The sequence below is a fragment of the Phyllostomus discolor genome, chromosome 2 (genome assembly GCF_004126475.2).
Source record: "Phyllostomus discolor isolate MPI-MPIP mPhyDis1 chromosome 2, mPhyDis1.pri.v3, whole genome shotgun sequence".
Lineage (NCBI taxonomy): Eukaryota > Metazoa > Chordata > Mammalia > Chiroptera > Phyllostomidae > Phyllostomus > Phyllostomus discolor.
Window position 1 is genome coordinate 205775895 of NC_040904.2, and position 10464 is coordinate 205786358.

Consider the following 10464-nt stretch of genomic DNA (forward strand, 5'->3'; position numbering starts at 1 on the left):
TAGCATTGGGATTGTATTCCCAATATTTTTCACCATATGCTACCCATGAGGGTTGTCCAAATTCCCTGTTTCAAGTCATAAATGGTGTTCAGGATTTTATACAAATTTCCTTTCCCTTCTCTCTTCGTCCTTCGTTCCCTATTGCAGGCCAGGCACTGTGCTAAGCCCTGGGGACACTGAGATGGCTTTAAATGGTTCCAAGTTCATGAGGATTGGACTTTGAAACCCACAGCACACTACCTACCTGATAGCTTCTCATACACCAGCGGAATAGCAGCGACCAAGGAGTTCTTTCTTTCATTCAGACAACATTTACTGAATTATATCTCAAACACAGACGTGCAAAATAAGACACAAGTCTTGACCTTCAACAGCTTGCAGTCAGGTGGGGACTGGTGAGTTCTGAGAATTCAGTCTCCTGCAGCAGGGCAGAGACACACAACGTTCTGGACTAGGGTGGGGAGTGGTGTCGACCAACTTACTGTTTCTCTCCCTTTACCTCTCATAAAGAGAAAGCACATTCCAAATGAGGGAACTTAATCACTAAACGTTAGTAGGTCACATTGGTTTTGCTTTCTTGTTGACAACAAATAGAAATCTAAATCTTCCCGGCTGCTGTGGCTAAATAGATTGAGCGTCGGCACTCGATTTCCTGATCAGGGCATAGGCATGTGTTACTGGGCCAGGTCCCCAGTTGGCGGCGTGCTAGAGGCAAACAATGTGTTTCTCTCATGCATTGTTGTTTCTCTCCTTTTCTTTCTTCCTCCTTCCCCTCTAAAGTAAGTTAAGGTCTCTTTTGTTAGAGAGAGAAAGGGAGAGGAAGAGAGGGAGGGAGGAAGGAAGGAAGGAAGGAAGGAAGGAAAGGAAGGTAGGTCAGTCTAAATCAAGAAAGTCACCATATCACAAGTAAGTGAGAGTGTTTCCTAAAATGAGACTTCAAACCTAGAGTCAAGGGAATTATGATGTGTCTCATAAAAGGCTGAGGAGTTCACTCTGGCTTTCCATGACCATTCTTTTTGAACAATTTTATTAATATCAGAGGTGTATATTAAAATTAGGTCAGATAAACCTAAGAGCTAAAACTATAATGTTTATAGTCCAAAATATAGAAGAAAATCTTTGTAAACTTTATAGGATACAAAAATCGAGAACCAAACTTCATTAAAATTAAAAATTTGGTCTTGAAAAGATACTGTCAACAAAATGAAAAGTCAAGCCAGCGACACGGAGAAAATACTTGCAAGACACATATCTGGCAAAGGACTTTTGTCTGGAACATTGTAAAGAACCCTTTAAACTAAAAAAAAATAAAAAGGCAAACAACCCACTATTTAAAATGGGCCAAATATCTGAATAGCTGTTTCATCAATCAGATATGTGGATGGCAATTAAGCATACAAAAAGATGAGGAACACCATTAGTAATTAGGGAAATGCAAATCAAAACACAAAAAGGTGACATTACCTACCTATTAGAATTACCAAAATTAAAAATACCAACCATGTCCCTGGCTGGTATAGCTCAGTGTATTGAGCTCGGCCTGCGAACCAAAGCATTGCAGGTTCGATTCCCAGTCAGGGCACATGCCTGGGTTGCAGGCCATGACCCCCAGCAACCACACATTGATGTTTCTCTCTCTCTCTCTCTCTCTCTCTATCTATCTCCCTCCCTTCCCTCTCTAAAAATAAATAAAGAAAACCTTTTTTAAAAGTACCAACCATAACAAGTGTTGGTCCAGATATGAAGCAGCTGGAGCTCTCATACGTTGCTGGTGGGAGCACAAAAACACTACAACTATTTTAGAAAATAACTTAGCAATTTCTTATACCATGCAGTTCAATAATTACACTCCTAGGTATTTACCTAAGAGAAAATAAAACTATATTACAGACAAATGCTCATAAAAGCTTCATTTGTAATAGACACAAACTGGAAACAATCCAAAAGCCCATCACCCGGTGAATGAATGAACAAACAAATTCTAGGGTATATCCACATATTGGAATACTACAGAAATAAAAAAAAGAACAAGCTATTGATTCATAGATCAATCTCAAAAGCATTAAGCTAAGTGAAACAAACCACATACAAAAGACTACATAGTATGTGTGTCATGTACATGAAATTGTAGAAAAGGCAAAATTATAGTAAGAGAAAGCGCTAAGTGATTGTCGGGAATTGCAGATGCCTGGGAGGGATGAGACTGCCTGCTAAGGGGCATGAGGGAACCCAGGAATGGTGGGAATTCTGTCGATTGTGGTGGTGGTTACACAATTGTATATTTTTATCAGAATGCACAGTACGCTCAAAGTGGGTGAGTTTTGTTATATGTAAACATACCTCAGAAAGTCAACTTAAAAAAAATGAGGGTCATGAAAAATGGAAGCATCCTAACCCCATTCCCCAGACTACATTAGGTCTACCATATGCTCTCTCATTGCTCTTATGTTTATCCTAAGTAATTGTTTACTTTTCTGTCTTGCCAAATAGATTTTAATTTTTGGGGACAAGATCCATGTCTATCTTATGTAACGCTCTATGACACAGCATAACACCTAGCATATACAAGGTGCTCAGTAAATGCAGGCCAAACTGGCATAGTTGTAAGCTGTGCTTACTGACTCGCATACCTATTTATTTGGAGATGTATGGCAGATGGATGCCTAAAATGTTCCTGGGGAGCTGATTTAGGTGACTTGCCAGTTTAAAAAGACACCAAGGTGCCAGTAGACAACAAAAACAGTGGGAGTACTGACCAATCAAACAGGTAGAAATAAAGAGTGTTGCTGCTCTTTTAATATTAAAAACCCAAGTAGTAGGAAGACTGTGGAACAAAGAGGTAGGGTAGACCTTGGAGATAACTGTAGATGAGATAAACCAGATAACAAGCATTAACATTTTTGCTGAGTGGCAAAGAGAGATGTAGAGAACAAACTATCTTTAAATGTTATAGCCCCAAGACAAGGACAGGAATGGGTAAATTGGCCCACTTAGGATATCTTTCTTTCAATTGACTCTAATTATGGTTTCAAATCCTGCTTCCGATGGCTCATTTTAAGGAAGGTCTGGAAATAGGACTTTTCATGTGGGTAAGCCTGTTCTTTGACATTCTTTGGATTCTCTTCCATAAGCCTGATATTATTATAATTTATTGTATGAGATTCTGACTCATTTCTTTATTTAATATTTGCAGAAAAGGCATCAAAAGGGTAGAGCTTATTCAACAAATATTTGTTAAGTGCTTATTATGTGCCAGGCATTGCTCTAGGCACTGGGGATACAAGAGTGACTAAAAAAAAATACCAGTCCTTGTGGAGCTTACATTATAGTGGAAGAAGATAAATAATAAACAAAGAAATAATTCAAATATAAAATATACCAGATAGCGATAAACACCATGAAAAAATGTGGCAGAGAGGATAGTTAGAAAGCACTTGGGGGATGGGGGCTGTGATTTCAAGTAGGATAGACAGAGAAGTCCTCATTGAAAAGGTGACATCTGGCCTTGGCTGGCGTAGCTCAGTGGATTGAGCACGGGCTGTGAACCAAAGTGTCGCAGGTTCGATTCCCAGTCAGGGTACATGCCTGGGTTGCAGGCCATGACCCTCAGCAACTGCACATTGATGTTTCTCTCTCTCTCTCTCTTTCTCCCTTCCTTCCCTCTCTAAAAATAAATAAATAAAATCTAAAAAAAAAAGAAAAGTGACATTTGAACCGAAGGACGTGAGGGAGTAATCCATGGGGACATCTAGAAGAAGAGTGTTTCAGTCCCAGAGAAGGACAAGAGCAAAGGCCCCTGGGAAGGAGAATGGCTGACATGCCTGAGGAATTGCAAGGAGGCCGGTGACACTAAACTGTACTGTCCAATATGGTAGCCTCTAGCCACTAGCCACATGTGGTCACCGAGCCCTGACATGTGCATGGTTCAAAGTATGGGACTCTTAGGGTGGAGAGTAAAATAGAGGGATTGTGTTAACGGCCCCAGTTCTTTACTCTTCCTGGTAACCATGCCCTTTGCAAGGTGACTTTACAGGTCATCCCAGGAAGAGGTGGAGCCTTTTTCCTCCCCCGTGATTCTGAGTTGGCCACACCAGACGTTCTCGAACTCAGCCAAACACAGCCTCCATCACTGCCTGCTCCGGCTCACGAACTAAATACATGATTTTTGGATTAAGCTGCTGAGTCTTAGGGTGGTTTGACTGATGGCCATTCTGAGGAGGCTGCCTTCCTTGTCCTGGATACCACTGGCTCTCTGCTCTGATCTTGGGAAACTGTTACATGAGTACAGAACGTTAAGCATTAAGTATTTGGAGCATTATTTCTCCCGGGTTAATGTTGCAAATCCCTGGGGTAACTCTTCTAAAGGCTGCAGAATGGCTTGTCTTCTCAACAGAGTAGCTGTGGGACTGGAACTGGGATAATCTTGTGTGTTCTGGTAACCTCTTTGGACTTAAAAAGTGGAACACAGGTGATGTTAAACTAATTCAATTTATCAGATCTGAAGGAATCATAGTCATTTTGGTGGAGGACCGCCTAAGCTATAACTTCTGAGGAACCCTGACTCTGCTCAGGCTTTGGAGTACCCTGCTAGTTGGGACTGAGTGGAATCAGAAATTGGGGGAGCCCTGGGCGGTGTGTCCCAGCTGGTTGGAGCATTGTCCGGTAAACCGAAGGATCATGGGCCCAATTCCCGGTCAGGGCACATGCCTAGGCTATGGGTCCGGTCCCCATTCACGCATATAAGAGGCAACAGGTTGGTGTTTCTCTCTCACATTGGTGTTGTTCTCCTTTTCTGTCTCCCTTCCCCTCTCTCTCTCTCTCATCAGTAAGCATTTCCTCGGGTGAGGAAAAGGAAAGGAGGGAGGAAGGGAAAAAAGAAAAAGAGGAAGGAAGGAAGGAAGGAAGGAAGGAAGGGAGGAAGGAAGGGAGGGAGGGAGGGAGGGAAATTGGGGGAATGATCTGTAAAATTTTTTTAAAGATTTTATTTATTTATTTTTAGGGAGGGAAGGGAGGGAGAAAGAGAGAGAGAGAGAGAAACATCAATGTGCAGTTGCTGGGGGCCATGGCCTACAACCCAGGCATGTACCCTGACTGGGAATCGAACCTGCGACACTTTGGTTCACAGCCTGCGCTCAATTCACTGAGCTACGCTGGCCAGGGCAATCTGTAAAATTTAAACAAAGAAATTTGGATGTTGATAACTTTAAATTTTAACCTACAAAGGTAAGGTTTCTTAAACTCTGGGTTTTAATATACCCTTAGTAATTTAATAATGGGGGGAGTAATTAGAAATTTAGGCTACTACTCTATTAATAATTTATTTGATTGTATAACCTCTAGCCAGCTTATATTGGAATCTTCATCAGAGATAGGAAGAGAACCAAGAATGAGTTTTTGGCCTAGGGACCACTAGACTTTGGGGTTAATTTAACTACTGTATTGTTCTGACCTATTTTAGAGATTTTAAGGGACAAAAACTAAACTGCCCATCTATGACTCTGGGATGGCACATGACAGTAGTAGCCAATGAAGAAGGGTAAAAACTCCAACAGTAAAAGAAATTAAAAAGAAACTGAAAATTGAGCACTCAAGAACATCCATGTGGTTATTAGGATGTGTTTTACCAAGCCTTCAGAGAATAGGTAATTTCCATGTTTTACCAGTGGTTCCAGAGCCTAGGAATAGATGGGAAGCTACTCAACTTATTTTTAAGAGTCTAAAATAATGCTTAAACCCAAAAAGGAGAGCACAAGAATATAAAACTGTGAGCCAGTGTAACCTGAGACTGTAGGAACAAAATCTCTCAATAAAATATTAACAAACTGAATCTAGCAGTGTACTGAAAGAATTATGACTCCATAGGGCTTAATCTCAGGAATGTAAAAAGGCTTAACATTAGCAAAGCTATTATTGTAATGTACTGCAATGATAAAATGAAGAATAAAATATGTGTGATTGCCTTTAGAGGTGCACTTGATAAAATTTAATAGCCGTTCCTGATAATACTCTTAGCAAACACAGAGTAGAAGAAAATTCCCTTAATCTGATAAAAAATATCTTCTACTTGGTGAAACATTAGAAGTTGTCCCATAAAAAAAAATATTGGGATGCTAGCTATTACTACAATTAACATTGGATTGAAGATCTTAGGCAGTGAAATTTAATAACAAAAATAAATGAGTTATATTAGCAGGGAAGAAACAAAACTATCGGTATTAGTATATTAGTAGACAATATGATTATAGTTTAAAATGCTGCAAAATCATCTTTCAAAAATAATGATTAGAACTATCTTGAGTGGGATGTTGTTTTACAAGTGTATACCTTTAACAAAGCATATTGAACTGTATATTTGATATATGTGCATTTAACTGTATGTAGATTTTACCTCAAAAACCATTAGAACTAATAAGAGAGATCATAGAAATGTCTGACTGGATTAAAGATTAACGTGAAATAAATCAACAGCTTCGAAGAGTATAAAAATATTCCATTCACAAAAGCAACCAAACCTGTGAGACATCTTGAGATAAATATAACATGAAACATGTAAGATCTATATGAAGAAATCTGTGGAACTTTATTAAAGGGGAAAAATGGATCTGAGTAAAAGAGTTCTATGTTCATAGAAGAGAGTTCAATGTTTTTTAACAAGTCAATTCCCACCAAATTAATCTGTGTATTTCACACAATTCCAATTAGAATCCTAAGTTTGTTTGTTTGTTTGTTTGTTTCTCCTGGATATTAAAAGAGCAGGTGACATTCTTTGTTCTTCTTTCCCAAATTTGGGCATCCTTGCTCAGTGGTTCTTCCAGGTGAACTGTAGTCAGCCATCCATTCCCCAAGCCCTGAATTTGGTCCTTTCTCTAATTCACACCGAGGTGCCGCATGGCCAGGGAAAAGCCTTGTGAAACCTGTCATTGGAGAAGGTCACCTTGAATAAGAAAGAAAAGACAAAAACCATAAGGAAACAGTGTATTTGACTACACCAAAATTTCACATTTCTATATGATGAAAGAGACCACACAGATAAGGTTAAAATGCAAACAGCGTTTGAGAAGAACAGCAATAAGCAGTACTAAATTGTATCTAAATATGGGCCGTTGTTCACATTTTGCTGTAAAGTATATTATCTTTAAAGTAGAATGTAGTGCTGCGGGCAGAGGATTAATAAGCTTTCACCCTTCTGCAGGGCAGTTCAACCTTCAGTTTACTTCCTCTTACCTGTCCCTCGGAAGCCTGATAAAGTCAGAATTGTCCACTATTACCTCGGCCAACAAGCATTACTTATACGAGACCAATTACCTGATTGGTAAATTGCATCTGGACTGGCAACACTATAATTACCCAATGGGAGAGCATAGCTGTGGGCTTTCCTGAGCGGGAAGACTCTGTAGTTGGGCCCTGGTGGGTCGCTGGAAGCCGTGTCTGTGAGGTGGGTGCTGGAAACGCTGGCTCCCAGTCAGGGCAGCTGCCGCAGGGATCCGGTGGAAGTCTCCTTTCCTCGCCCCTGAGCTGTCACTAGGCTGCAGGCAGGTTAGGAAGGAGCAGCTGTGTGATCGTTACAAGTGCTCCCAGGGATGGGGAATGCCTCTTCGGCCCTGCTCCTCAGCTGTTGTCCCTGATCTTTATCCGTCCAAGTGCATCTGGTGCTACATGTGGCCCGTGGTTGTCTTAGCGAACCTCGGTGTTTAGTTGTACCTAAGAAGACCCCTGGTGGATGTTGCACATGGTGATATGGCTAGTTTACACGGGGGCTACATAGAAACAGACTAATGGGACAGAATTGTGTTTGATAATCGATTTGAGATGTAGTGAACTACACCGGTGGGAAATCTGAGTGCTCTCAGGAGGTCATACTACTGCGCATGCGTCCCTGTTCCCTCTCGTGACAGCCCAGGCACACTGCAGCCATGGGGCCCCAAGAGGAGGCACGCCTCGGTGCCGTGAGCCTAGGAAACCCCAGTCTATAACGTGGTATCAAGTATTTATGAGTGCGGATCCAAGTGTCTTCACCTCCCCTGTTTCAAGCAGGTGACGGGGGACGGGTCTGAGTTTCAGGGGTGGAAGTTTTCCTTGGCCTTAGAGATACCTTTAAATCCACCGAACCTGATCATGAGGGACTCGCATTCCCCCTTTCACAAGCAGATCCCCACAGGACTACACAAACGTAGTCCCGGCGTCCTTGGAGGTGCAGCACGCCTGTAGATCGATGTAGCCAGTCTCATGGCAGACATCTTTAACGTTGGGGAGAACGTTTGTCTGTGTCAAAACCGACTGGAGAATGATTAGGAGTGAGAATCCCCTGTTTTGATCTCTTTTGTCTTAAAGAAGGCAGCCCCCCACCACCACGTTCACAGCGTGTGAGTGAAACAACACTCCTCACTGGAAACACCACTTATTTCCAATGCATTTACGCCTTCAAAACGCGTAAGAAAAACTTTTATCAGTATTCTTTGTGACCGTGTAGATACATCATGGCACCGCCGGGACCCTACACAAAGACCACCCTGGGTCAGGATGTGACAATTTTAGATTGTGGTGTTAGTGGGGGCAGAGGGGAGGAACTTAGTTCTTTCGGTATTTATTCTCTGAGACAGGTTTATAAAGAGCCAGGAAACCTCATCCAAGAGCTTTCAATTATAATAATAAGTCTGTTGATTTGGGTCAGATCAAGGCATCCCTTACATTTTTCTATACCTTCTCTTACTATTTGAAACCCCATTACATGAAAAACTACAAAAATAATGTTTTTTTTTTTTTTTGTGATGAGTGAAAGAGTAGAGACACCCATAAGGAAAAATAAACACACCCCATCCCCAACGCCACCCTTTTAAAGTGACCAATGGCAGAAGTTCACTGTTTGTCTTTCCACTTCACTGTCCGTGCTCACGCCAACACGTGTAAGGACACATGTGTCACGGAGGTGAGTTCGTCCTGACTTCAATCTGCACACATCACCCTGGCAGTTTGCTCTTTTTCCCTGAACACATTATGGACATCCCTGCAAGTTCTTATGTGTAGATCTAACTTATTATTTTTAATAATAGCATAATATCCTAAAAGGATTGGTTCTTTTCCTATTGATGGACATTCAGGCTGTTTTCTTTTTTTTTCTTTTAAAAAATCACTGCAAACAATGCTGCGCTAGATATTAGTGTACTAGAAATCCATATTGGTGCATGCATTTTGGACAAAACTGTAGGGATCTCTGGGTCAAAGAATACGCGATGGGCAGTATTAATTTCAATAATTACATTCCCAAAAGCATGTAGTAATGTATGCCTCTGCCCCTTCTCCAAATCTTTGCCTGCCCTGGATGTTAGCAACCTTTTTCATTTTGCCAATCTGAGGATGAAAAATATCTTCTAACTGTTCTTCCCTTTGTTCCCCGCCCCAATCAATCTATCCTCCACTCTGCAAACAGTGATCTTCTTGTAAAACAAATTTACTACTTCAACTCCCTGCTCAAATACCTCATTTATTTCCTGTCACTCTTAGAATAAAGGTCAGTATCTTTGACACAACAACAACAAAAAAGCACCTTGTGATATAATCGTCCACCCGCCTCTCTGGTAGGTGTTTCTCCCAACGGGAAGGACTTTCTCCAGATCTAACTCGACTGAGAAATGAAGATGACATTCTCTTGTTTGCTGGAACAAGCCTCATGGAAAGTTATGCCTTTAAAAATGCGACTGACGTATGCCTGAAAGGAATAATTATTTCTATTTTATTTGCCTTGATGGAAGTGTTTTTCCAGTTGCTGCGGGCAGAGCACTTAGAGTAAACAGGGGAGTACAGGACTTGTCAAAAAAAAAAACATGTTAGGGCGACACCTTGGCCCCGGAGGAGTAGGTACAAAGTCTGATCATAAATGCAGGGGGTTTTTGCTTCTCTTGTTTTTAAGTTGGACTTTTCAAGTAGAAGCTGCCTTTAATGTGCTGGTTCGCAGAACAGGAAATCTGATTTTTCGGTGTGATAACACGTCCTTTGACATTAACCAGTACAGTCGGATTTTTAATGACACTTTTATCTTCAAAGCCCTTCACCAACCCTGGTGGATTAATTATTCATTTTTTTGGTTGTGTGTTAAAAAGAAAACTCTTCAAAGCCTCATCGTTTCTCCTTGGAATGGGGGCTAGCCACCTTTCAAATGTTGCTTTCCTGCCCCTAAGGGAGAAAATGAATTGCATCTTTTTTTTTTTAAGACAAAAAGAATACAATAGAAATATATACTCTTTACACTATGGAAAGATGATGTCCTTATATCCTGGGTGGGATTAGAAGAGGTCGGAAAGCGGTGTTTAAACTGTGTTTACAGTAAGCACTGGGAGATACAACTCTGGCGAAAGGTGTTTGTTCCTCTTCAGTCTTTTGATTCGCTCCTGAAAAGGAGCACAAATACTTAAAGCACCCTGCATGTACCATAACTTGGAACATAATAAGCAGGCCCTTACATTTGTT